Source organism: Ruditapes philippinarum, unplaced genomic scaffold, assembly GCF_026571515.1.
Source record: "Ruditapes philippinarum isolate M1 unplaced genomic scaffold, ASM2657151v2 ctg499_1_1_1_1, whole genome shotgun sequence".
Taxonomy (NCBI): domain Eukaryota; kingdom Metazoa; phylum Mollusca; class Bivalvia; order Venerida; family Veneridae; genus Ruditapes; species Ruditapes philippinarum.
This window is the reverse complement of record NW_026861806.1, coordinates 125799-136371: the sequence shown is the minus strand read 5'-3', so window position 1 is coordinate 136371 and position 10573 is coordinate 125799. Positions and strand designations below refer to the sequence as shown.

The window sequence follows — 10573 nt, the reverse complement described above, 5'->3', positions numbered from 1 at the left end:
TGGCTGTAATTCAAACTTATTACGTTGAACTACAAATAGATCACCATCAGCAATATTTTCATTAAGTTCATCTAAAGTATGTATTTAAATGCAAATCATCTCACGAGGAACACTGCAATATATAATTATGTTGAACTATCAATATTTTACATGTGGTGTAGTGGTTAGCATACTGGACCGGCAATCCAGAGACCCGTGGTTCGAGTCCCGGCTGCGGCGTGCCGATTTTTCGTGCGATTTTTCTATGTATAATTTCACGCTCATGACTTTCTTTCTTTCATATATATATATATATATATATATATATATATATATATATATATATATATATATATATATATATATAATATATATATATATTATATATATATATATATATATACGACAATTCATGTCACACCTGTATAACAGGTAGTAAACATCTTATGTTGGACAAACTCGATAATATAAGAACAAGAAATAAAGAAATTAATTTTAGAACACAATTGAATGGGTTCTACAGGCGGGTCAATTGCGGAAAAAAAATCGTCAATTTGTTCTTATATATATATAAATTATTAATAATCAAATCTGTATAGAGAGAAAGAGTGTACCAAATTGATTGAACGAGTGGAATGAATTATATAATGTGAACCTTTGACAAACATAATACTGTTTTATTCAATGGGTTCAATTAACTTATTATTGAGTCTTCACGATATTTTTCTTATCACATATTCAAAATAAGTATGTTATACAATTAAAAAGATTTATTTTTTATAGATGCGCTTATAGTATAACGCTTACATTATTGCATGGGACATTACGCTCATGTAACGCAAATGACGTCACGTTAAAAAGTGATTACACTAGTGTAATATCGTTTTTATTAGAAAGCTTTATTACATCCCGCCCGCAGTTTATGTGATATAAATACGTACTTGCTATAAGACTGAGAATTATTAATGTTTATGTCATAAAATTTTAATGCTTAAATCGGCAATAAAAAACCTTTTATTTTGTTATCTGAATTATTTAGCGTGCCATCTTTATACATAATACCATTTCATTAATAGTTCATTTAAAATTACATTCTATTTTATTGCCATTTTTGCAAGTCTTTGAAGTGACTTTCAAACAGTACAAGCATGTCGTTTAATTATACTCAAACGTAAACATAATGCCTCTTTTCGAATTTTGCTTTGTTACTTCTTTGAGTAAACATCTCTGCAGCGTTTGAATTACGTTTTCCTTGTAACTATTGTAATGTATAAAGGCTTTATTTCAAATGTGTTTAGTATCTTTTTCCCTGAATAGCTTAGTAAGTAGAGCGCAGAACTGATAATCTCGAGGGCGTGTGTTCGATACCTAATCTTGTCAATATCATTTTTAATAATTAAATAATTGGTCATGTTCACATATTCATTCATCCTCTTTCAAGATAGTTCTTTTTATGTTCATTCTGGAATATTTTTCTCTAAGTAGTTTAGTATTCTAGATTGTTCATAAATAGTATATATATGATGACTGTTTGTACTTCAAGGTGTGCGTGCTAATTTGGACTGTTGTGTGATGTTGATATACTGATTGTGTGCTATTGTACTGCTAACATAGTAATATATTAGTTTGGATTCTGTAATTCTGTGTGGGAAGTGTTTTGGACATATTGTAATATTCTGCTGTGGACATTGGACATTGATTAAATTTGAGTTGTGGACAATTGAATTTCGTAATGTGAGTTAAACTTTAGAACATTGTATAAATTTGAATGGATAATTGTGAGTCAAACTATACTTTCATATTTTCCGGTAGTATTGTAAATATCTGTTTTTGTTTAATTAAAAATTGTATAATTTGCTGCTGCGTTATCTTTTCTGATGTCTTTTGCTCATAACACAATATTTTAACATTTATTTATGACTGAGAAAATAAATTAATTCGTAATCTTTTTAAAGTGCGCATTGTATCATAGTCTTCTTTGAATACATCTAGGTGTCTGTCATATTATTTTTATGTCATAACGCTCATTTACGTAACAAAACAAAGCAAAACAAAGGAACAGTTGTAAATCGTTAGAAATAACGTAGACCGTACTAAATAAGGAAACATTGAGCTAAAATTAGTCTTCCATTTTCTTTTTAAAGTAATTTTGTGTATCATTTGTTTGGTAATATAAACGCTAACAGATACTAAACTACTTGGTTTTTTTTAAACAGCAGAATTCCAGTTCATGATTTATACTCACCTGATGAAAAATACATTAGGATATATTTCCGTTTTAAGCCAACAATCAGCCGATTAATAATTCAAGCACCTAGCGATAACAACATATCCCTCCTGGATTCAAATAGACAAGATGATGTTTTGTTTTTACAACCTGGACAGCATGAAAGCCGCGGTTTATAAGACTGTTGGGATGATACACAATCTATTATTAGTGTTAATTCCAACAAGAGCTTACACTTGGATGATGATATGCATATACCTGACCTGTTTACTAAGTGCAGTTAACATACTGCCACTCTTTTGGTGAAACTGTTTTGGGAAGATGTTGTGACCACAACACATTCTATAGAAGTAGAGGCATTGTTTTGGACAGTACTCAAATTAAAGTATTACTGGATTCATGGGGATGTTCTGATCCTTCTAAACCAACAGTTTACAAGAAAAGATATCGTTCAACTTTTCCTGTGAGTAGCCAATCTGAAGAAACTTTGTCAGTTCCATCACTAGATAATATGATTGAGACATTACTAGTGAAGAAATATGGTAGTAAGTGTTTTAAATCTCAGTCTTTAAGTTCTTAACCCTTAAGATCTTTAGAAAAGATGGCATATCAAGGTCAACATGCAGCTCGGATGGGGCTCATCATCAACAATTACATGAACAAGCACTGAGTATTTTTTATTTGTTTTACAAAGTGACAAGCTTTATGTTGACAGTGATATTCAGTGTGTAAGGGACATTTTTGCAATGTCTACAAAATCACTTGATCAAATGGCACGTACAGGTGTTTTCCATCATCTCATTCAGCGAAGAACAGCTATGGCCGACACTGGTTTACAAGATTAAGGGATGAGAAAGATCATATTTTTTAGATTACCTTTTTCTCATGAAGGCGTTTTTGGTACTAGCCTTGACATTTTTGCTGCGTTTGGGTAATTTAGCTCGTTCTATTCTGCTATTTTCTTGCTGTGTGGTTGCAGTATTCCTCACTTAAATAATATTGAATCACTCTTTGGATATGTGGCCTGCTTTTTAAATTTGAAAAGGAAAGGAAATAATTGAATAATCAACCCTCAGATTTGTTGCCAGAAACAAATCGGAAGAGGAAACTTCCACCTTCTTCAGCAACTACTGGTGCTTACTGGAAGAAGCCACGTTTTGAAAATTCTGATCAGGTATCAGAAGAAAGTCAAGGTATCAGAAGAACAGATCGTTCAATTAGCAGTACTCCTTCACCATACCAAAAGTACAAGACCGTCGCAGTCATGCCAAACCTAGTGTGGCGTGTTATTTTCGTAACAAAAGCAAATCAACATGACCTTTATTGTCTACACCCAGAGATACCTGTTGGGGTTGTCTGAGGTTCTTGCAAATCAATGGAATCAAATCACAAACGATCAGTGGGTACTAGATACAATGTGTCAAGGTTACAAACTTGAATCCCTAGAAAAACCAAAATTCAACGGTATTCGCAAAACAATTATGCCAAAAGAAAATTAATTATAACACTGCGGAAGGTAGAAGAATTATTACAGAAAAAATGTATAGAGGAAGTTCCTCAAAAAGAAATGAATCAAGGTTTCTACAGAACACTGTTTCTAGTACCCAAGAAAACTGGAGATTTAAGACTAGTAATCAATCTCAAACCCATCAACAAGTATCTCAGAAAACAACATTTCGAAATGGATTCCATGAAAACAGCTCTGAATTTAATTCGAAAAGGAGACTTTGCAATCTCGATAGATCTGAAAGATACGTATATGCATATTCCCATATTTCATTTCAAAATCACAAAATATATTCAAGATTTGCAATGGGCAGCAAAGTGTATCAATGGATCAATTTTTGCTTTTACCAAAGTAGTAGCTGTTGTAGCAGCATTTTTACGACAGCAAAATCTCCGTCTAGCAGTTTATCTAGACGATTGGTTGGGACTAAATTCTTTACACGAAAATCTTCTTCACGATCTATCGCGAATGATAAGTGTCATCATTCATTTAGGTTTCTTAAAGAGCATGACATTATTGTTGCGCTTGGGTAATTTAGTTCTTTCTATTCGGCTATTTTCTTGTTTGGTGGTTCCAGTATTCTTCACTTAAATACGGTTGAATCACCCTCAGGATATGTTGCCTGCTTTTTTTAATTTGTCTTTTTACGTCTTACCGGTGATATGCAGGCTTTATAACCTCTGAACCCATGTCAAAATTCATTTTTAGTTAGTTCCGCCCATTGTTTTCTCGTTAAGGGCACATGCATTTTTACTTGGGGACCACATGCCGCTTTTCATGCTTGTTACTTACGTGTTCAATAATAACCGCCATATGAACACATATGCGGATGTTTTAAAATTCAAAAATGTACCAGTTCATGTTAAATGTTGAAGTCTGCTTAAGCCCATGCTAGGGGGCGTGTAGATGACTGTAGTTTGCTCTTGACAGTTCCGTCTATGAACAGGCTTAATGAAACTGAGCCTGCGACATTTTCATTTTTTGCCGTGTTGAGCTTTCTTTAGGGATTCTTATTTTCCCTGTAAAAAGTCACTTCTTTAACCAACACAATGTATAACTTACATAGAGTTTGCATGTTTTATCTCATGCAAGACGTAGTGTCTCCAACTCTAGACAGACAAAAAAAGATTTCTCAAGGAATTCAAACAATATTAGAGAAAACTTTCTCTACGTGTGGCAAGAGAGTATTTACACATTCTAGGTCTAATGGCGTTATGTGTCGAAACTGTAATGCTCGTTTATACATAAGACCAATCCAGTTGTATATTCTCTCCTTTTGGAAACCGAGTTCAATAGACCTAGAACTAATTTCTTTGACAAAACACCCTCAAAATCATCTCACATGGTGGTTACAGCCAGTAAATGTTTTACAGGACAAATCTTTTCTACCATGGTCAGCGAATGTCAAGCCCCAAAACGATGCTTCGATGAGTAGGTGGGAGCGTGTCTTGGTATTCAAATGATTAAAGGTTTTGGTCAAATAGCCAGAAAATCTTAATATCATTGTCTGCTAAAAAAGGCTTTTCTAAGAAAGTTAGAAAACTGCTCTCAGCCAGTTAGAGATCTGGAATACAAAAACATTTTGCTTCGAAATTTAACAGATTCAGTCGCTGGTGTAGTAGAAAACAAATTGATTCTTTTAAGCATCTCTAACTGACTGTGCAGAATTTCTAGCCTCCTTATATTATGATGGTTTTCAATATAAAACTAAAGCGAGATAGATCTATGCTATTGTCAGTTTTACAAGCTATAGGTTAATTTCCAATTTGACAACATCCTTACTTATTAGACTTTTAAAAGGAGTGTTCAACTTAAGATCACCTTTACTTAAACTCTTGCCAGATTTCCAATTGGACAACATCCTTACATTATTAGACTTTTAAAAGGAGTGTTCAACTTAAGATCACCTTTAATTAAACTTTTGCCAGGATAGGATTTACCAAAAGTTTTAAATTCTATTCAAAAATATCCTTTTGAACCGTTAATGAAAATATCACCGAAATATGTTATTTATAAGGCTGTTTTTCTAACAGCAATTACGACATTTCGAAGGGTCAGCTTCTAACAGCCATTAAATGCTGGAAAAGGATCCGTTTCAGTCCTGTCTGATGGAACAACTTTTATTCGTCAAGGATTGTCTAAACAAGACAGACCAAATCATTGTTCTACTAACATCTTCATTCCTTAATTCAAGGAAATTTATTTGTTGGATCCCAAAGGAGTTTTGCTACTTATCTTAAGAAAAAAAAGAACCTCTTAAACAAGTCTTTTTCTAACTGTTAATGAACCGCATTCGTCAGCTTCAGCTCAAAAAATTTGGTTCATATTTATAAATACTATTCGTGATGACTAAAGCACATTCAACAAGAGCTGTAGGTCCATCTTTGGCGCTTTACAAGGGTGCTTCTATACAATATGTCTAAGATGCTGCAAACTGGTCTAAAGAAACTACCTTCATAAAATGTTATAGGAGAGAACTAATGTACTCCAGGAATCATTTGTACATGTTATTTTATCAAGAAAAGTTAAATTCCGACGGATTGCAGACAGTTGTTTTTCTTTATGATATTGTGTTTCTCACAGGAAGTGGGAATATATATGTAATTCTACATACAGTTTTAAGTACAGAGATATGAAATGATGTAAGGAAATCAATTTTTTATTCTCTTAAGAACATAAGTGGAAAATAGTAAATGATGGATAAGATGAATAGAAGTTGAAAATACCAGCCTCTTCCATGAATGTGAGTAGATTGCTTTGAAATTTATATCCTAATGCATTTTCCATCAGGTGTGTAATAAATCATAAAATGAAATTATAAAATTTGTAATCAAATTACAGTTTTATGAATGGATTTATACTCACCTGATGTAGATTCCTCCCACCACCCCTTTGGTATTTTCTAAGCAAACAATTAGTGTTTACGTTTTACTTATGAAATAAATTGAAGTATTTGGGTTAACAATGTGCGTCTAAGACACATCCATAAATTTGTTATTGCTAGACGCTTGAATTTTTAATTAGCGGATTGTTGAGTTAAAACGGAAATATATCCTAATGTATTTCCCATCAGGTGAGTATAAATTCATTCATAACATTGTAATTTGATTACAAATTTTATAATTTGATCATTTATATAGATAACTTAACTTCTGTCTGTCAAACGGTATGCTGAAGCGCATGACATTAAAACTTTTTGCACTTTCATATTTGTTTGTGTATATTGTATCATCTTGAAATGTGGTAACTATGTTGGTTGAATAACGTTCTTGTTATGTAATATTTTGTGAATTTCTTTGAGTATGTCTGACTTGACTTAGAAGACAGCTGCCATGTGGCAGCTGTACAAAGTTGCCATGTACTTCATTCCAGTGCTGTTATATTTTGTGGTTCTTTTCTGATCATTGATGCCAGCACTATTAAGTGTTGAGAATTGAGTACCGCTCAAGTCGGTGCTAGGGGCGTGAGGGATGTTACACTTATACATTATCCCTCATGTACAGACTCAATTAAACCGAGTCTGCAATTTTCATGTATTTTTGTTGTAATTAATGCTTCCGAGGGACCATTTTGTTTTCAGATTTCTACTTCTAATGAGACGCGATAGAAGATATTTTAAATATCTTTTTAACAAATAGATTTTTAACACATAAGATCTGAATCATTTAATTTTAAAAGAATGGAGGTAGTTTTATTTTAGGACTGCACTATTTAACAAATGTCTTTAATTTTTAGAATGCTTAAAATGACAGATTACAAATATAATGTACCAAAGATGTATCTTTCGTAAAGAATCTCATTCCAGGCACATGTTAAATTTATTATATTATAAAAAAGTGATCCTTATTAAAGCGTAAAGTAATTTCAAGTTTTCAGATTATACATGACAGGAATATTCTGGACAAATTTCTTAAGAGTAGTGAAAATAAAATGTGAGAACAAATATTAAGGAGGCCGACATAGATTTCCACATCGATGGGACACTGGGCAGAAAAGCGAATCAATAATGTGTAGAGAGGATTTAAGTGATTATCACGTTATATCATAATTAACAATTAAATGAGGAAAAGTAAACAAAATATCAAATAGAACAAGGAAAATGATTGATGCAGGAGGTAATGGAAAACGTTAATCGTGTAAAGAAAATAATCCGGAAATAGATGCAAAATGGAAAATAATGTTTAAATGGAATGGAAAAAAAACATCAGTAAACAAAGTCAGCATCACAAAACCTGTTAACATGCATAACATATAACAGTACAAAATGACCATATGTGAAGACAAACAATAAAGTACTTAACTGTTTGAAACTTCCTCAACTCACTCTTAGATCAAGTACATATATATTCTTATATGAAAATTGTGTGAATATTGCAGTAGTTAAGAGTAATGCTATTTTGTGTATTAATACCATCAATTATAGTGAAGTGCTAGTGCATTTAAATGCTTGAATTTCAGAATAATATTTTATCTTAAAAATTGAAAATGTTTCATCTGCTCTATCTTTGAGATTATCAAATTACATTGTGAAAAATAATTCTGTATTGCTTAACTTTTATATTGCCAATCAAGTGATATAAATTTAGTTTACAAAGAAAATTGAAGCCAAAACTTACATTTATTATATTCAGAGACTATCATTATGAGCCGCAAAAGATCTATCTACATGATAAAATATTTTTTCTATGCAGTTCGTTTTTGAGCAATGTCTACATTATTTCTGATGTTTGATGACTATTATTACATTTTAATGTTAATGGATTTTTTAATATATCATGAAGGGAAGGCATAAATTTATATACCGAGTGTTGTTCAAAAGTTAAAAGTTCTATTATTCTACTACGCTCATCGATAAAGTAAGTTTCATGATTCCACAAAAAGATAATAATCAAAATGAATATGTATGTCCGTTGTAAAATTGATAATTCAAAACAATAGGTAAACGAGTAACAATTCAGTGAATATATCAATGTACAAGGGAAACTCAAGATCACAAACACAATCTGTTATATTGTTAACCTGTGTCGGGTCGCTTACATCTTGTTATGTATTATATTCACATAATTCTTATTGTACATCTATTTTATTGATTTTTCAGTGCATACAGAATGCAGATTCCGATAAATGTTATTTGTTTAATTGTGTTCGCAAATTTAAAGATGTGAATAGTTGAGCCGCATTCATAATACTTTTTGAAACATTCTACATCGTATATAAAATGTCTGGCATATTAGTTTTAAACAAAGAAGGCCACGAAATATTGTATAAGTTTGTAATTGATGTGTACGACAATGTTCATTTTGAATTCAAATCGTACGACAATGGATTTTATTTAAAGATCACAAATAAATTTATTTTCCAGATCATAAAGCTATATCTACAAGAAAAACATATATTTTTTATTGAATACTATTCAAATTGTACAAAAAAATGCGTTGATAAGAAAACGCAGTAGAGATATGTATTCGAATAAAAACAAATAAAATTGTAATAAGATTAATTATGTGTTTATTGGTGAATTATAAAAAGCATGTTTGGATTGTTTGAACGACACTTATAATATTTAGACTTGCAGGACGTAGACTTAGTTATTATATATATATATATATATTACATGGCGAGCAAGGATTTTACATAAGTATAATACAACAAGATACGATTGCCGACTAAACTGACAGATAATATTTATAATCTTCAGTGTCATATAAAGTACGCATTTGTGCATTATTAGTTACAATTCAGATACGATATCTACCATTTAAAAAAGCTACAAAAAACATGTTTCACTGCATTTTTCCTTAACGGGATATATCCGCATATTCATTTAAATATTGATAATTCGAAACCTATGTACAGATCAATGTGTCTCCTTGTGTACAGTTTAACTAGTGTATGGGTTATTTTATGACGGACAAACGAACCGAGTCCCTAAACAAATTAAAAAGGAAATAATAATTTTGTTTTAAACCTAACAGGAAAGAAAGAATATTTATTGTGATATAATATTTATAATTAGATAGGGGGCAAATATGTGTAGGACATAATTTGGATTTTCGAGGTTTTGAACTAAGGAAGTGGTTTAGTTTAAATTTGTTTTGTTTGCTCCAAATATAAAGAAGGGAGGAATAACTATCAATATGATGATCTCTAGAAATGTTCCCTTGTTGATAGATGTAATCATTTTATCCAAGAAGGAAAGTTTTAAGTTCTTTATCCATTTTAATCAAGCTTTATGATTCAATGAAACGAAAGTTGGAAACACATGACAATATTACCTTTTTGTTTTCTATGTCAAGTTAAACACTTTCTGACGGTTTGAAATATTTGTTTGATAAGACGATCATATTTTGAATAATATTGTTCAGTGTTGATACACTAAGAGGTTGGTTTACACATTTTACGCTGCATACAAGTCACTCACTCACTTTTACCGATTAATATCAAGGAAAACAAATAAATTATAAATACCATGGTGTTACATTGCTGACAAAGGTTCCTTTGTTCGTGTTTGGAGGCAAACTAAAATATTACTGCCCATATCAAATAGTAAAATACCTAACTATAAAGTTTTTACAATTACTAACTACTGTTTATGTAAATCAGATAAATAAAACGTTGTGTTTTTTCTGAATTATAAGACATATGATTTATAAAATAGTAATGAAAGGCAAGCATCTAACTTAAAACAAGTTTGCATCCATATTATTACAACACTAAATAGTTGGAACAGAAGTAGGTCTGTTTATTTCTATACAAGGGGCGTCCGTGGCCGAGTGGTAAAGGTTGTTTGACTTCAAACCACTTGCCCTCACCTCTGTGGGTTCGAATCCCGACAGGGTATTTGGATTCTTTCATGTGAT

The 10573-nt window shown here is 31.6% G+C and overlaps 1 long non-coding RNA gene across 1 annotated transcript; it reads left to right on the top strand.

The window, feature by feature from the left end:
* Nucleotides 1–430: 430 nt before the first annotated feature.
* On the top strand, nucleotides 431–9213 carry LOC132716890 (uncharacterized). The gene is made up of 2 exons (XR_009623884.1): nucleotides 431–6456; nucleotides 7449–9213. It is a non-coding gene; the product is annotated as an uncharacterized LOC132716890 (long non-coding RNA).
* The last annotated feature ends 1360 nt before the right edge of the window (nucleotides 9214–10573 follow it).